The sequence below is a fragment of the Schistocerca gregaria genome, chromosome 6 (genome assembly GCF_023897955.1).
Source record: "Schistocerca gregaria isolate iqSchGreg1 chromosome 6, iqSchGreg1.2, whole genome shotgun sequence".
Lineage (NCBI taxonomy): Eukaryota > Metazoa > Arthropoda > Insecta > Orthoptera > Acrididae > Schistocerca > Schistocerca gregaria.
Window position 1 is genome coordinate 118,993,517 of NC_064925.1, and position 13,397 is coordinate 119,006,913.

General features: G+C 43.9%; 1 protein-coding gene across 3 annotated transcripts in view; it reads left to right on the top strand.

Annotated features, from left to right (window-relative positions):
• LOC126278963 (homeotic protein female sterile) overlaps positions 1-13,397 on the top strand; it is a 764,432-nt gene that overhangs the window by 148,650 nt on the left and 602,385 nt on the right. Inside the window, exon 1 of one of the 3 annotated variants that reach the window (XM_049979253.1) lies at positions 7,828-7,912. The exons of the other annotated variants lie outside the window; for them this stretch is intronic. The gene's annotated coding sequence lies outside the window, so the exon portion shown is untranslated. Of the gene's footprint in view, positions 1-7,827; positions 7,913-13,397 lie in introns of those variants that run through there. 3 annotated transcript variants of the gene reach the window in all.

Genomic DNA, 13,397 nt, shown 5'->3' on the forward strand with positions numbered 1-13,397 from the left:
TGCGTACATTTTCTCTTTGTAGGTGGTAAACAAAATAATAACCGTCCTCTGTAACGCGAGGTCGCGAACGGCCGCTAGTGTTGTGACGCTGGAGTCGGAGGTACCTGGTTCGAGTCCTCGTGGTGGAAGAAAATTTAATCAGCAGCAATTGATCTGCGAGCGGAGGAGACATCATGACGTATAGTTTGATGCAAGTAGACTGCAAGCCTGTGTCTTGAGTTAAATCTCAAACCTCTCTAGAATATAATATACAATGATGGCAAGTTAGTAGGGTCGTGCCAGTATCAGATTGCATACAATATTTGGTATGGATAACAATGCCTAAAATGGTATCGATATCTCGATAACATCGACCCGAAAATAGCGACAGTGACGATATTACAAAATATCAATTGCTTTCATGTATTGTACAAGTACATCTACATCATGCTACACGAGTCACCTAACGGAGTGCTGAGGAGGGTACTTTTGGTACCACTAACAGGCCACCACCATCCCTGTTCCTCTCGCGAATGGCGCTTGGGAAGAACGGTTGCGGTAAGCCTCTGTACTAGCTTTAATTTCTCATATTTTTTCGTCGTGGTCACTTCACTAGACGTATGTGGGAAGAAGTAATATGTTGTCCGACTCGTTCCGGAAACTGCTCACTAGAAATTGCAATGGTAAACCTCTCCGTGCTGCACAACGCCTCTCTCGTAGCATCTGAATTATCATTAATTAACCCATATAATCTCCAAGGAGACGGGAGCTTATAAGTTGAAAAATGTGTCAACTGTCCCCGTTGATATTTATTAGCGCCTGTAAGCAGCGAAAGGTCTGGATTTCATTATAACTTCATTCTTCGAGAGCAGCAAGATCACCAATGATATCTGTACAGATACCAGCTTCATATGTCTGAATTAAAGTCGCGAACTGCACACATTCCGACTTAAGTACGCTCTTGTCGGCGTTTGTCAAGCAGCAAAATGCCCTTCGCACATGTTGTTCTGGGGAGTACTGGGTCCTGTAGTGACAAAAGCCGACGCATTTATGTGTTTTTGTCGCCAACAGAGCAGCAGACAACATACGAGCGTCCTGTGTGTTACCTAAGCTTGTGCTGAGGTTGTCGTCCGGGTACTGAGACGGTGACGGATGGTCTTTTTTTATCATTTGACGATGGCCTTTTGTCAATAAAGGAGTGCTGAAGTCATTACCTAGCCATGTCAACCGTTACACTGCGGCGGTCTGTTACCTGTGACAGCATTTATATTTGCACCGAAATATGCAGCCTAAACAGGGTGGTCTGTTGATCGTGATGGGGTCAAATATCTCATGAAATAAGAGTCAAACGAAAAAACTACAAAGAACGAAACTTGTCTAGCTTGAAGGGGGAAACCAGATGGCGCTATGGTTGGCCCGCTGGATGGCGCTGCCATAGGCCAAACGGATGTCAACTGTTTTTTTTTTTAAGTAGGAACCCACATTTTTATTACATATTCGTCCAGTACGTAAAGAAATATGAATGTTTTAGTCGGACCACTTTTTTCGCTTTGTGACAGATGGCGCTGTAATAGTCACAAACTTATGGCTCACAATTTTAGACAAACAGTTGGTAACAGGTAAGTTTTTTAAATTGAAATACAGAACGTAGGTACGTTTGAACATTTTATTTCTGTTGTTCCAAAGTGATACATGTACCTTTGTGATCTCATCATTTCTGAGAACGCATGCTGTTACAGCGTGATTACCTGTAAATACCACATTAATGCAATAAATGCTCAAAATGTTTTCCGTCAACCTCAATGCATTTGACAATACGTGTAACGCCATTCCTCTCACCAGCGAGTAGTTCGCCTTCCGTATTGTTCGCACATTCATTGGCAATGCGCTGACGCATGTTGTCAGGCGTTGTCGGTGGAGCAAGATAGTAAATATGGTTCAACTATCCCCACAGAAAGAAACCCGGGGACGTCAGATCCGCTGAACACGCGGGCCATGGTATGATGCTTCGACGACCAATCCACCAGTCATGAAATATGCTATTCAATACCGCTTCAACCACACGCGAGCTAAGTGCCAGACATCCATCATGTTGGAAGTACATCGCCATTCTGTCATGCAGTGAAACATCTTGTAGTAACATCGGTAGAACATTACGTAGGAAATCAGCATACATTGAACCATTCAGATTGCCATCGATAAAATGGGGGCCAATCATCATTCCTCCCATAATGCAGCACCATACATTAACCCGCCAAGACGCTGATGTTCCACTTGTCGCAGCCATCGTGGATTTTCTGTTGCCCAATAGTGTATACTATGCTGGTTTACGTTATCGCTGTTGGTGAATGACGCTTCGTCGCTAAATAGAAAGCGTGCAAAAGATCCTTCATCGTCCCGTAATTTCCGTTGTACCCAGTGGCAGAACTGTACACGACGTTCAAGGTCGTCGTCATGCAATTTCCGGAGCATATAAATATGGTACGGGTGCAGTCGATGTTGATGTAGTATTCTCAACACCGACGTTTTGTGATTCCGGATATTCGCGCAATTTGTCTGCTACTGATTTGCGGATTAGCCGCCACAGCAGCTAAAGCACCTACTTGGGCATTATCATTTGCTGCATGTCGTGGTTGACGTTTCACATGCGGCTGAACACTTCCTGTTTCCTTAAACAACGTAACTAACGGTCCGGACACTTGGATGATGTCGTCCAGGATACCGAGCAGCATACAAAGCACACGCCCGTTGGGCATTTTCATCATAATAGCCCTACATCAACACGATATCGACCTTTTCCGCAATTGGTAAACGGTTGATTTTAACGCGGGTAATGTATCATGAAGCAAATACCGTCCGAACTGGCGGAATGTTACGTGATACCACGTAATTATACGTTTGTGACTATTATAGCGCCATCTATCACAAAGCGAAAAAAGTGGTCCAACCAAAACATTCATATTTGTTTTCGTACTACACGAATGTTGTTGTTGTTGTTGTCTTCAGTCCTGGGACTGGTTTGATGCAGCTCTCCATGCTACTCTATCCTGTGCAAGCTGCTTCATCTCCCAGTACCTACTGCAACCTACATCCTTTTGAATCTGCTTAGTGTACTCATCTCTCGGTCTCCCTCTACGATTTTTACCCTCCACGCTGCCCTCCAACGCTAAATTTGTGATCCCTTGATGCCTCAAAACATGTCCTACCAACCGATCCCTTCTTCTAGTCAAGTTGTGCCACAAACTTCTCTTCTCCCCAATCCTATTCAATACCTCCTCATTAGTTACGTGATCTATCCACCTTATCTTCAGTATTCTTCTGTAGCACCACATTTCGAAAGCTTCTATTCTCTTCTTGTCCAAACTAGTAATCGTCCATGTTTCACTTCCATACATGGCTACACTCCAAACAAATACTTTCAGAAACGACTTCCTGATACATAAATCTATATTCGATGTTAACAAATTTCTCTTCTTCAGAAACGCTTTCCTTGCCATTGCCAGTCTACATTTTATATCCTCTCTACTTCGACCGTCATCAGTTATTTTACTTCCTAAATAGCAAAACTCCTTTACTACTTTAAGTGTCTCATTTCCTAATCTAATTCCCTCAGCATCACCCGATTTAATTTGACTACATTCCATTATCCTCGTTTTGCTTTTGTTGATGTTCATCTTATATCCTCCTTTCAAGACACTGTCCATTCCGTTCAACTGCTCTTCCAAGTCCTTTGCCGTCTCTGACAGAATTACAATGTCATCGGCGAACCTCAAAGTTTTTACTTCGTCTCCATGAATTTTAATACCTACTCCAAATTTTTCTTTTGTTTCCTTTACTGCTTGCTCAATATACAGATTGAATAACATCGGGGAGAGGCTACAACCCTGTCTCACTCCTTTCCCAACCACTGCTTCCCTTTCATGCCCCTCGACTTTTATGACTGCCATCTGGTTTCTGTACAAATTGTAAATAGCCTTTCGCTCCCTGTATTTTACCCCTGCCACCTTTAGAATTTGAAAAAGAGTATTCCAGTCAACTTTGTCACTACACGAATATGTAATACAAAAATGGCGATTCCTATTTTTTAAAATTCAGTTGATATCCGATGACCTATGGCCAACCATAGCGCCATCTGGTTTCCTCCTTCAAGCTAGACGAGTTTCGTTCATTGTAGTTTTTTCGTTAGATGTTTACTTCGTGAGATATTTGGCCTGGTCACTATCAATGGACCACCCTGTGTAGTTACTGCGCCGTGCGCCTGCAGAATTTCGCGTAATTCACGCGGATTTGGAATTCCTCTGGCCACAAGAGCGCATGGAGCGTTACCGTCGTCAGTAGAGGGCAGGTCGGAGGGGAAGGTAGTTACGGGCTGTGTGTGTGTGTGTGTGTGTGTGTGTGTGTGTGTGACACGGACGGCGAAGAGCGCGAGTGAAGCTGCGTGTAATGGCCAAGCCTCTGCCGTGGCCCTTTGGCAAGTGGTGCCTTTGCTCACGGCGGGTTTCGCAGCCGTGAACATGGCTCGTTATAAGCTACTTCGGTAGGACGACAGAATGCTATTGAAGTTGCAAGCAGTTTGTGTCCATTGGGGCGCCGGGTTGGAGTCCGGTGTGACCTGCGCAAGTGATGGACGCGGTGGCGTCTGCTGGGTTTACGGCTACGAGTAATCATCGTTAAATCCTTCTCTCGGCGCTCTCAAAGCAAGCGTTTGCAAAGGGTGCTGGATTTTACGAGAAACCACTGTGCGCATCCGATTAGTGTGCACGTCACTTGGTGTCGTGTGGTGGCGGTTTTGACTCCGTATCCTGGTTGCCTGTTGTTACGTATATAAATGAGTTATTTATGCGCGTTGCGCCTGGTACTCCTTGAGTTTAGTTCTGTAAATGTGTGTGGGGTTGTGGCTGTCACTATTTCCAGCTGATTTTAGAATCTAAGGGTATAGAATGCAGATGTATTTCTTCTGATTTACGAATTGCACTTTAAAGTCAGTGAAAATTTTTGAATGTAGCTACGTTAGTTCTGAGGCATGTCTATAGTTACCCTGTTTGTTAGTATCACGAGCTTGAGCTATGTACTACATTGTTTACTTTACATTTGTAGTGTGTTTAATTTTTACTAAATAATTAACGAGTTGTCTCTGTGTTACGGGATAGGTGATGGTATCTCTTGTTACTTGTGATCTGGTTAAAAATGCCTGTGTACCATGATTAAAAAGTTTTAATGAAGGTTTCTAGTACTGTGGTAGCGGCAACTGCTGTCCTATTTCCATGGAGGAGGAGGAATTGTTGCTACTAGCGTTGCCTCTGCCGCCGCCTCTACCATCATAAACTTGAATCACATTTGTCAGTCATTTTGGGGACCTCGAAGGCAATGGCGTTTTGATAACTACTGGCAGTGGCCGAAGGTGGAAATTTGTGACGTAATCATTTGATCATATGTTTTCAAACAATGGAAAATGCAGGATGGAATGTAACAATACGAGAGAAGCTAAGTTCCTACTCACCATATAGCGGAGATGCTGATTCGCGATAGGCAGAATAAAAAGATTCACACAATTATAGCTTTCGGCCGTTAAGGCCTTTGTCAGCAGTAGACACACATGCACACACACACTCACGCAAGCGCAACATGCACACACGTCTGCAGTCTCAGAGAGCTGAAATTCCCTTATGTTTTGCTATTTATAATGTAAATGTAAATGTATTTTTTTACTTCATTTAATATTCTTTACTAAAAGCAAGCGATTTTATACTGTTGCCGTTTTGAGGTGTTTTCTATCAGTTGTGTTATTGAAATTTAGTCTTTTCAGTCAGTGTTAATCTTGGACTTTTGCTAATAAAAATAAATTCATTAGTGTTTTTAGAAACTTTAATAAATTCATTATGGCTCAACACTTTTCCACTCAGCACCAACTCCATACCGCATTGCAACTACGAAACCGGTTGTGTGGGTTACCCGAAGTTACCCGAAGAAATACAGCTGCAGAAGACCTTTGCACATTTGATTCAGTTTCATTTTAGCAGTTTAAACACCTTTACAAAACGAAAAATAACTTTTCACTTAGGTTGTTCGCAGACGGTACTGTAATTTACCGTCTAGTAAGGTCATCCGAAGACCAGTATCAGTTGCAAAGCAATTTAGAAAATATTGCTGTATGGTGTGGCAGGTGGCAGTTGACGCTAAATAACGAAAAGTGTGAGGTGATCCACATGAGTTCTAAAACAAATCCGTTGGAATTCGATTACTCGATAAACAGTACAATTCTCAAGGCTGTCAATTCAACTAAGTACCTGGGTGTTAAAATTACGAACAACTTCAGTTGGAAAGACCACATAGATAATATTGTGGGGAAGGCGAGCCAAAGGTTGCGTTTCATTGGCAGGACACTTAGAAGATGCAACAAGTCCACTAAAGAGACATCTTACACTACATTCGTTCGTTGGTTCAAATGGTTCTGAGCACTATGGCACGTAACATCCGCGGTCATGAGTCCCCTAGAACTTAAAACAACTGAAACCTAACTAACCTGACGACATGACACACATCCATGCCCGAGGCAGGATTCGAAACTGCGACCGTACCGGTCACGCGGTTCAGGCTAAAGCGCTTAGAACGGCCACACCGGCCGGCCATTCATTCGTCCTCTGTTAGAATATTGCTGCGCGATGTGGGATCCTCACCAGGTGGGATTGACGGTGGACATCGAAAGGGTGCAAAAAAGGGCAGCTCGTTTTGTATTATCACGTAATAGGGGAGAGAATGTGGCAGATATAATACGCGAGTTGAGATGGAAGTCCTTAAAACAAAGACGTTTTTCGTCGCGGCGAGATTTATTTACGAAGTTTCAGTCAACAACTTTCTCTTCCGAATGCGCAAATATCTTGTTGAGCCCTACCTATATAGGTAGGAATGATCATCAAAATAAAATAAGAGCTCAAACAGAAAGGTTTAGGTATTCGTTTTTCCCGCACGCTGTAGCCGTGCGTTAGCGTTCTCGCTTCCCACACCCGGGTGGAATGGTAGAGAGATAGTATGATTGTGGTTCGACGTACCCTCTGCCAAGCACTTAAATGTGAAATGCAGAGTAATCATGTAGATGAAGATGAAGTGTCAAGCAACTCTGTGTAACTATTTTAGCTGTGGTTGCCCCAGTTTTAAAATTATCTAGTGACAGTAGTAAAGGGCAGTCTCTCCCTCTCTCTCTCTCTCTCTCTCTCTCTCTCACACACACACACACACACACACACACACACACACACAAAGAGCGCAATAACTTTACGACCTCTGGAAATGGGGTCGGGCAGTCAGGCACCATTGACTGTTTTGTGCTGGAACGCGGCGGAGCAAGTACTGTGAAGTTTGTTTTGTCTCCTCTTAGGCGGCACGTCTGCGCCTTTACTGCCTTTCCGGAATTGCATTTGTGCTAGTGAGCGCATGCGTGCAAGTGTGTGCGAGCGAGCATACATACATGCTCGCACGCAAGGTCGGTGCTGTCATGTGCACAGTAGCCTGCGCGGCGCGCTTCGCCGAAAACAAAGCTGTTTATATTCTCGGGCGCCGCCATTGCGCAAGAGGCACGTCACCCTGTATGCATGTATGTGTATGTGTGCGTGTGTGTGTGTAGTGACGCAAAAGTTTCGCCGGCTCTTCCTCGTGGCGCGGCTGCTGCGGCTCTCTCCCGCCCCCCCTACCCCCCTCCAGCCAGTCGGAGCTGGCCCGGGCCCCCTCCTGCCGGTGACCCATTTGACGCCCTTCCCCCTCCCCCCTCCCCTCAAAGTCCCTTCTCTTGGCCACGCCACGCCACTCCACTCCTTCCGCGCCAGCTGTGTCCGAGGCCACGCAGATACTCGACCGTAGTACGCCAGCGTAGCTCGGTAGCGGCGCGACCGCATAGTGATCCGCGTCGCCGAGTTGGCAGTTCTCGACGGTTTTTCTGGTGAGGAAACCCGCTCATTTCTTTTTTTTCCGCTTCGCCTGCCTTTGAGGAACCTCGGAATGTCTTTGGTTTTTTTTTATTCTTGTCCCTTGACGACGGAAATAACTGTCCTCTCCCGGCTTGCCTGCTGTATAGTGTGACGACTGTTAACCGTAATACCTAATTTATCCCTGTAAGCTTACTTATTGCTTTTTTGCTGCCTGACGCAGCTCTTATCAATGTGAACATGTAGTAGAACATGGACCTTCCAGTCTGTGGCAATTTACTAAATTAATTCGACAGAAAGAGCTCCTGTAGGGTCCGTTTGACAATGGTGTACGTACTTTTTTCATTTGCCTCCAGTAAACACCATTTTTCTTGTTTCAGAGAAGTTGCTCCACCTTTGGTGGGTTTTATCTATTATCTTATTATTGCTTATGGGTGTTCACAAATGTATTTGCTGTTCGGAGCAGAGCTATAATTACTATCTGATCTCACGTTTTCGTTTTTCTACGTAGTGTTTTGAGGGGAGCTTCGTCTACATATGGCGCGTAGGAAATTTATTTCGACAAAAGAAAAATAAGCATCTACATCTACATGATTACTCTGTAATTCACATTTAAGTGCTTGGCAGAGGGTTCATCGAACCACAATCACACTACCTCTCTACCATTCCAGTCCCGAACAGCGCGCGGGAAAAACGAACACCTAAACCTTTCTGTTCGAGCTCTGATTTCTCTTATTTTATTTTGATGATCATTCCTACCTATGTAGGTTGGACTCAACAAAATATTTTCGCATTCAGAAGAGAAAGTTGGTGGCTGAAGTTTCGCAAAAAGGTCTCGCCGCGACGAAAAACGTCTATGCTGTAATGACTTCCATCCCAACTCGTGTATCATATCTGCCACACTCTCTCCCCTATAACATGATAATACAAAACGAGCTGCCCTTTTTTGCACCCTTTCGATGTCCTCCGTCAATCCCACCTGGCAAGGATCCCACACCGCGCAGCAATATTCTAACAGAGGACGAACGAGTGTAGTGTAAGCTGTCTCTTTAGTGGACTTGTTGCATCTTCTAAGTGTCCTGCCAATGAAACGCAACCTTTGGCTCGCCTTCCCGACAATATTATCTATGTGGTGTTTCCAACTGAAGTTGTTCGTAATTTTAACACCCAGGTACTTAGTTGAATTGACAGCCTTGAGAATTGTACTATTTATCGAGTAATCGAATTCCAACGGATTTCATTTGGAACTCATGTGGATCACCTCACACTTTTCGTTATTTAGCGTCAACTGCCACCTGCCACACCATACAGCAATATTTTCGAAATCGCTTTGCAACTGATACTGGTCTTCGGATGACCTTAATAGACGGTAAATTACAGCATCGTCTGCGAACAACCTAAGAGAACTGCTCAGATTGTCACCCAGGTCATTTATATAGATCAGGAAAAGCAGAGGTCCCAGGACGCTTCCCTGGGGAACACCTAATATCACTTCAGTTTTACTCGATGATTTCCCGTCTATTACTACGACCTGCGACCTTCCTGACAGGAAATCACGAATCCAGTCGCACGACTGAGACGATACCCCATAGGCCCGCAGCTTGATTAGAAGTCGCCTGTGAGGAACGGAGTCAAAAGCACAAACATGATAACCCATTATTGATTCTCTTGGTAAAACTGACCCTGAGTATGAAGATCATACCTCTGTACAAGCTCCAGTCTGCCGAAAAAAAATGTACGGAGTCGGAAATCATGTTGAGACTCTCGACCACGGAAAACTGGTAATCGTTGAAGAAAAGACGTCCTCGTACGCGAGGTCGTCCATTAGTTCAGACCATTGTAGTTAATATTCTGTTTATGATAGGAGGCACGGAGACTACCAGTTCTGAGAAGAAAGCATGGCATTTAGTAATAGATCCGTCCACACCTGACGTTTTTACTTTCTTTCGCCTGTCGACGCTATGTCTGTATGGTTCTGCCTGAGCTTCAGTAATTTGGCTATCCAACATGAGATTTTTTTGCTTTCACTGGTTTATATTACTCGCCAGCTGTAATCGTAAGCAGTAAACTGCTTGCAGTAATCGAGGACGATAATTCAGATCTCTCGCAGTCCTTCTGCGAACCACTCGTGAAGAAGGGTGTTGTAACTCCTGGTTCACAAATTACTGTTCATGAAACATTTTCTTGTAAACCTTCGCATGACAACTCGTCTGCATCATCAGAACCGTCCACATAAATTATTCCTGAAAAAAAAAAAAAAAAAAGCGGGGGTGAATGGCAAGAGTCCAAATAAGTAAGAATGACTTGGGCAATTTCCTATACTTGACATGGTTTAATAACTAAATTTTATAGGTAATAGAAAAAACTTATTTTGTATACCAGAGGATTGACGGTTATTCACTTAATTGTTGTTGTTGTTGTGGTCTTCAGTCCTGAGACGGGTTTAATGCAGCTCTCCATGCTGCTCTATCCTCTGCAAGTTGCTTCATCTCCCAGTACGTGCTGCAGCCTACATCCTTCTGAATCTGCTTAGTGTATTCATCTCTTGGTCTCCCTCTACGATTTTTACCCTCCACGCTGCCCTCCAATGCTAAATTGGTGATCCCTTCATGCCTCAGAACATGTCCTACTAACCGATCCCTTCTTCTAGGCAAGTTGTGCCACAAACTCCTCTTCTCCCCAATTCTATCCAATACCTCCTCATTAGTTATGTGATCTACCCAGCTCATCTTCAGCATTCTTCTGCAGCACCACATCCCGAAAGCTTCTATTCTCCTCTTGTCCAAACTATTTATCGTCCATGTTTCACTTCCATACATGGCTACACTCCATACAAATACTTCCGGAACGACGTCCTGATACTTAAATCCATACTCGACGTTAACAAATTTCCCTTCTTCAGAAACGCTTTCCTTGCCATTGCCAGTATAGATTTGATATCCTCTCTACTTCGACCATCATCAGTTATTTTGCTCCCCAAATAGCAAAACTCCTTTACTACTTTAAGTGTCTCATTTCCTAATCTAATTCCCTCAGCATCACCCGAGTTAACTCGACTACATTCCATTATCCTCGAACAAAAATCATGTTCTTCAGATTCGAGGAGGGAAGCCCCCGATCCTTCTTTGCAGGGAACCTATCGTCGTCACTTTGAAACGCAACTTAGGATTCAGAAGACAGGAAGGAGTGTGCGAGGAAAGCAGCAAGCCATTGCTGTCAACACACGTGCCAAAATCGTTGGAATGATGAAGTAACGGCTTTGAACGTGAACACTACTGTACTGAACGCGGTTTACTGTACTAGGGTCAATGACCACAATGCATCACTTCCTGAAGTAATATCTTTACCCAGTTTTTGTTTCGCTTTTAAAAATCAGCATGTGCAGGAAACCACTCCATTTATTTCCCTGTTTGTCACCCATACTTTTTTCAACAACTACAAATCATCCTCTTTCTGTTCCACTGTACTTATGTAAAAATATAGTAACGTTTTAAGTGTTACTTATGTTGAACCACATACGTCTCTCCTTCTTCTAACTTAATTACTTGAGACTACTTTTAGAGCTTTTGTTTTGTATTTCTGGTGAGACCATAGATCCGCCATACCTCCTTGTTTTCCTGTTACATCCCTGTCTAGTGAAAACTTCGGAATGTTCGCATCGTCAGGCCGTCTACGCCTCTGTGAAATGCCTTTATTGGAAGCTAGTGCCGGCTCTTATACTCGCCGTATTCACCAGTACCTCCAAAGATAACTTATCACCGTTTTTCTGTCCACTCACCTCGTTCGATACGACCGATGAGTTGTATCGACGTGAGTGAATCCCTTCATCGGGCCACAAATCTTTCACAATGTGCTTATGTATTAATCCGTGTAAGCCAGTCTTCACTCCTTGCTATGGCTTCACGCCGTTTTACCAGGCGACAGCTCTCCCCAGCATGACATAGTGGCAGACATATTTCTACTTGTAAACGCTTCTGTCCATATTCCCATCACATATTTTGTTCGCCTAGCCATACGCTGTAATCAGTTTCGCATATTTTCACAGAGTTTATAATTCTCCATGACTGCGTCCTTGCGTAACTGATTCTTTGGCTTTTGCTGAGAATAGTAGCTTTTGCTGCGAATAATACGGCATCCAGTTGTCTTGTTGCCGATTTAGATCCTGGTGCAAGTCCTTGGGACGCAGCCAACCATGTACTTTATTTTCGGTTTATTACTACTCACAAAATTACATTGCCATGGTTATGAACGGATCTTTATTTGTCTTTGTTCTTCTGTCGACTATATACCCTGAGCAGAAGAATGCAATGAAGTAATAACTGAATCCAACACTATTACTCTGCCAATTGCCACACGCCTCCTACTGGTATCATGTTAGAGTACGCACAGGTGTTTGTTCCGAAACGGGACAAAACAGCAACAACTAATAGCTACATTACCACTGATTTCACTTCCTCCCGTTAACACGTGCTATCTCTACCTTATTTTTAACAGATAATGTACATTTGCCTGTCAGGAAGGCTTTTGTGTAAATATTTGGACTTCAGCCTTGTACGTAAGGATAAATTTCACAATAGAGCTACAGTCGCAGGTTCGAATCCTGCCTCTGGCATGGATGTGTGTGATGTCCTTAGGTTAGTTAGGTTTATGTACTTCTAAGTTCTAGGGTACTGATGACCTCAGATGTTGAGTCCCATAGTGCTCAGAGCCATTTGAACCATTTTCACAAGAGACTTGGCACATAAAAAGAAAATATAGCTTTTGAAATGTGGTGTTAGAGAAGAATACGGATATTTTATGGGTAGATAGGATAAATGATGAGAAAGTACTGAATCGAATTGGGGATAAAAGAAAATATGTGGCACAACTTGTGGTGCGACCCATCCTCAGGCATCAAGAAATAATTGAGTTCGTAATGGGAGGGAAGTGTGTGTGTGTGTGTGTGTGTGTGTGTGTGTGTGTGTGTGTGTGTCTATACAGGTGGATGGTAATGGAAGAAAGGGAAGTCGGGGAATTGCACAGGGAGACGATGGCTTGACAACAATAATCATTTTCAAAGTGATGTAGACTGCAATAGTTATACAGATGTGACCAGCGTGTGGTACTCGCGGGATATAGTAGCTGTATCGAACGAGTCTTCGTACTGAACACCGCAACATTACTCTCGTGTGGTGGGAAACTGAAAAAGCAATTCCCACTAGCATCACCACTATTTACGCACACAGAATGCAACAACTTGCAGTATCCCTTGCACTACATTTCAGATGCAACCCGTGTCTTCTACAACAGTCCAAGTAGCTATTATAAGAGAGTCATGGGATAGTGATATGCACATATACAGATGGCGGTAGCACAGTGTACGCAAGGTATAAAAGGGCAGTGCATTGGCAAAGGGATGACGCGCTCTCCCCTCCCCCCATGGATCAAACACTCGTTCGACCTAAACTTGAGTATTGCTCATCAGTGTGGGATCCGTACCAGGTCGGGTTGGCAGAGGAG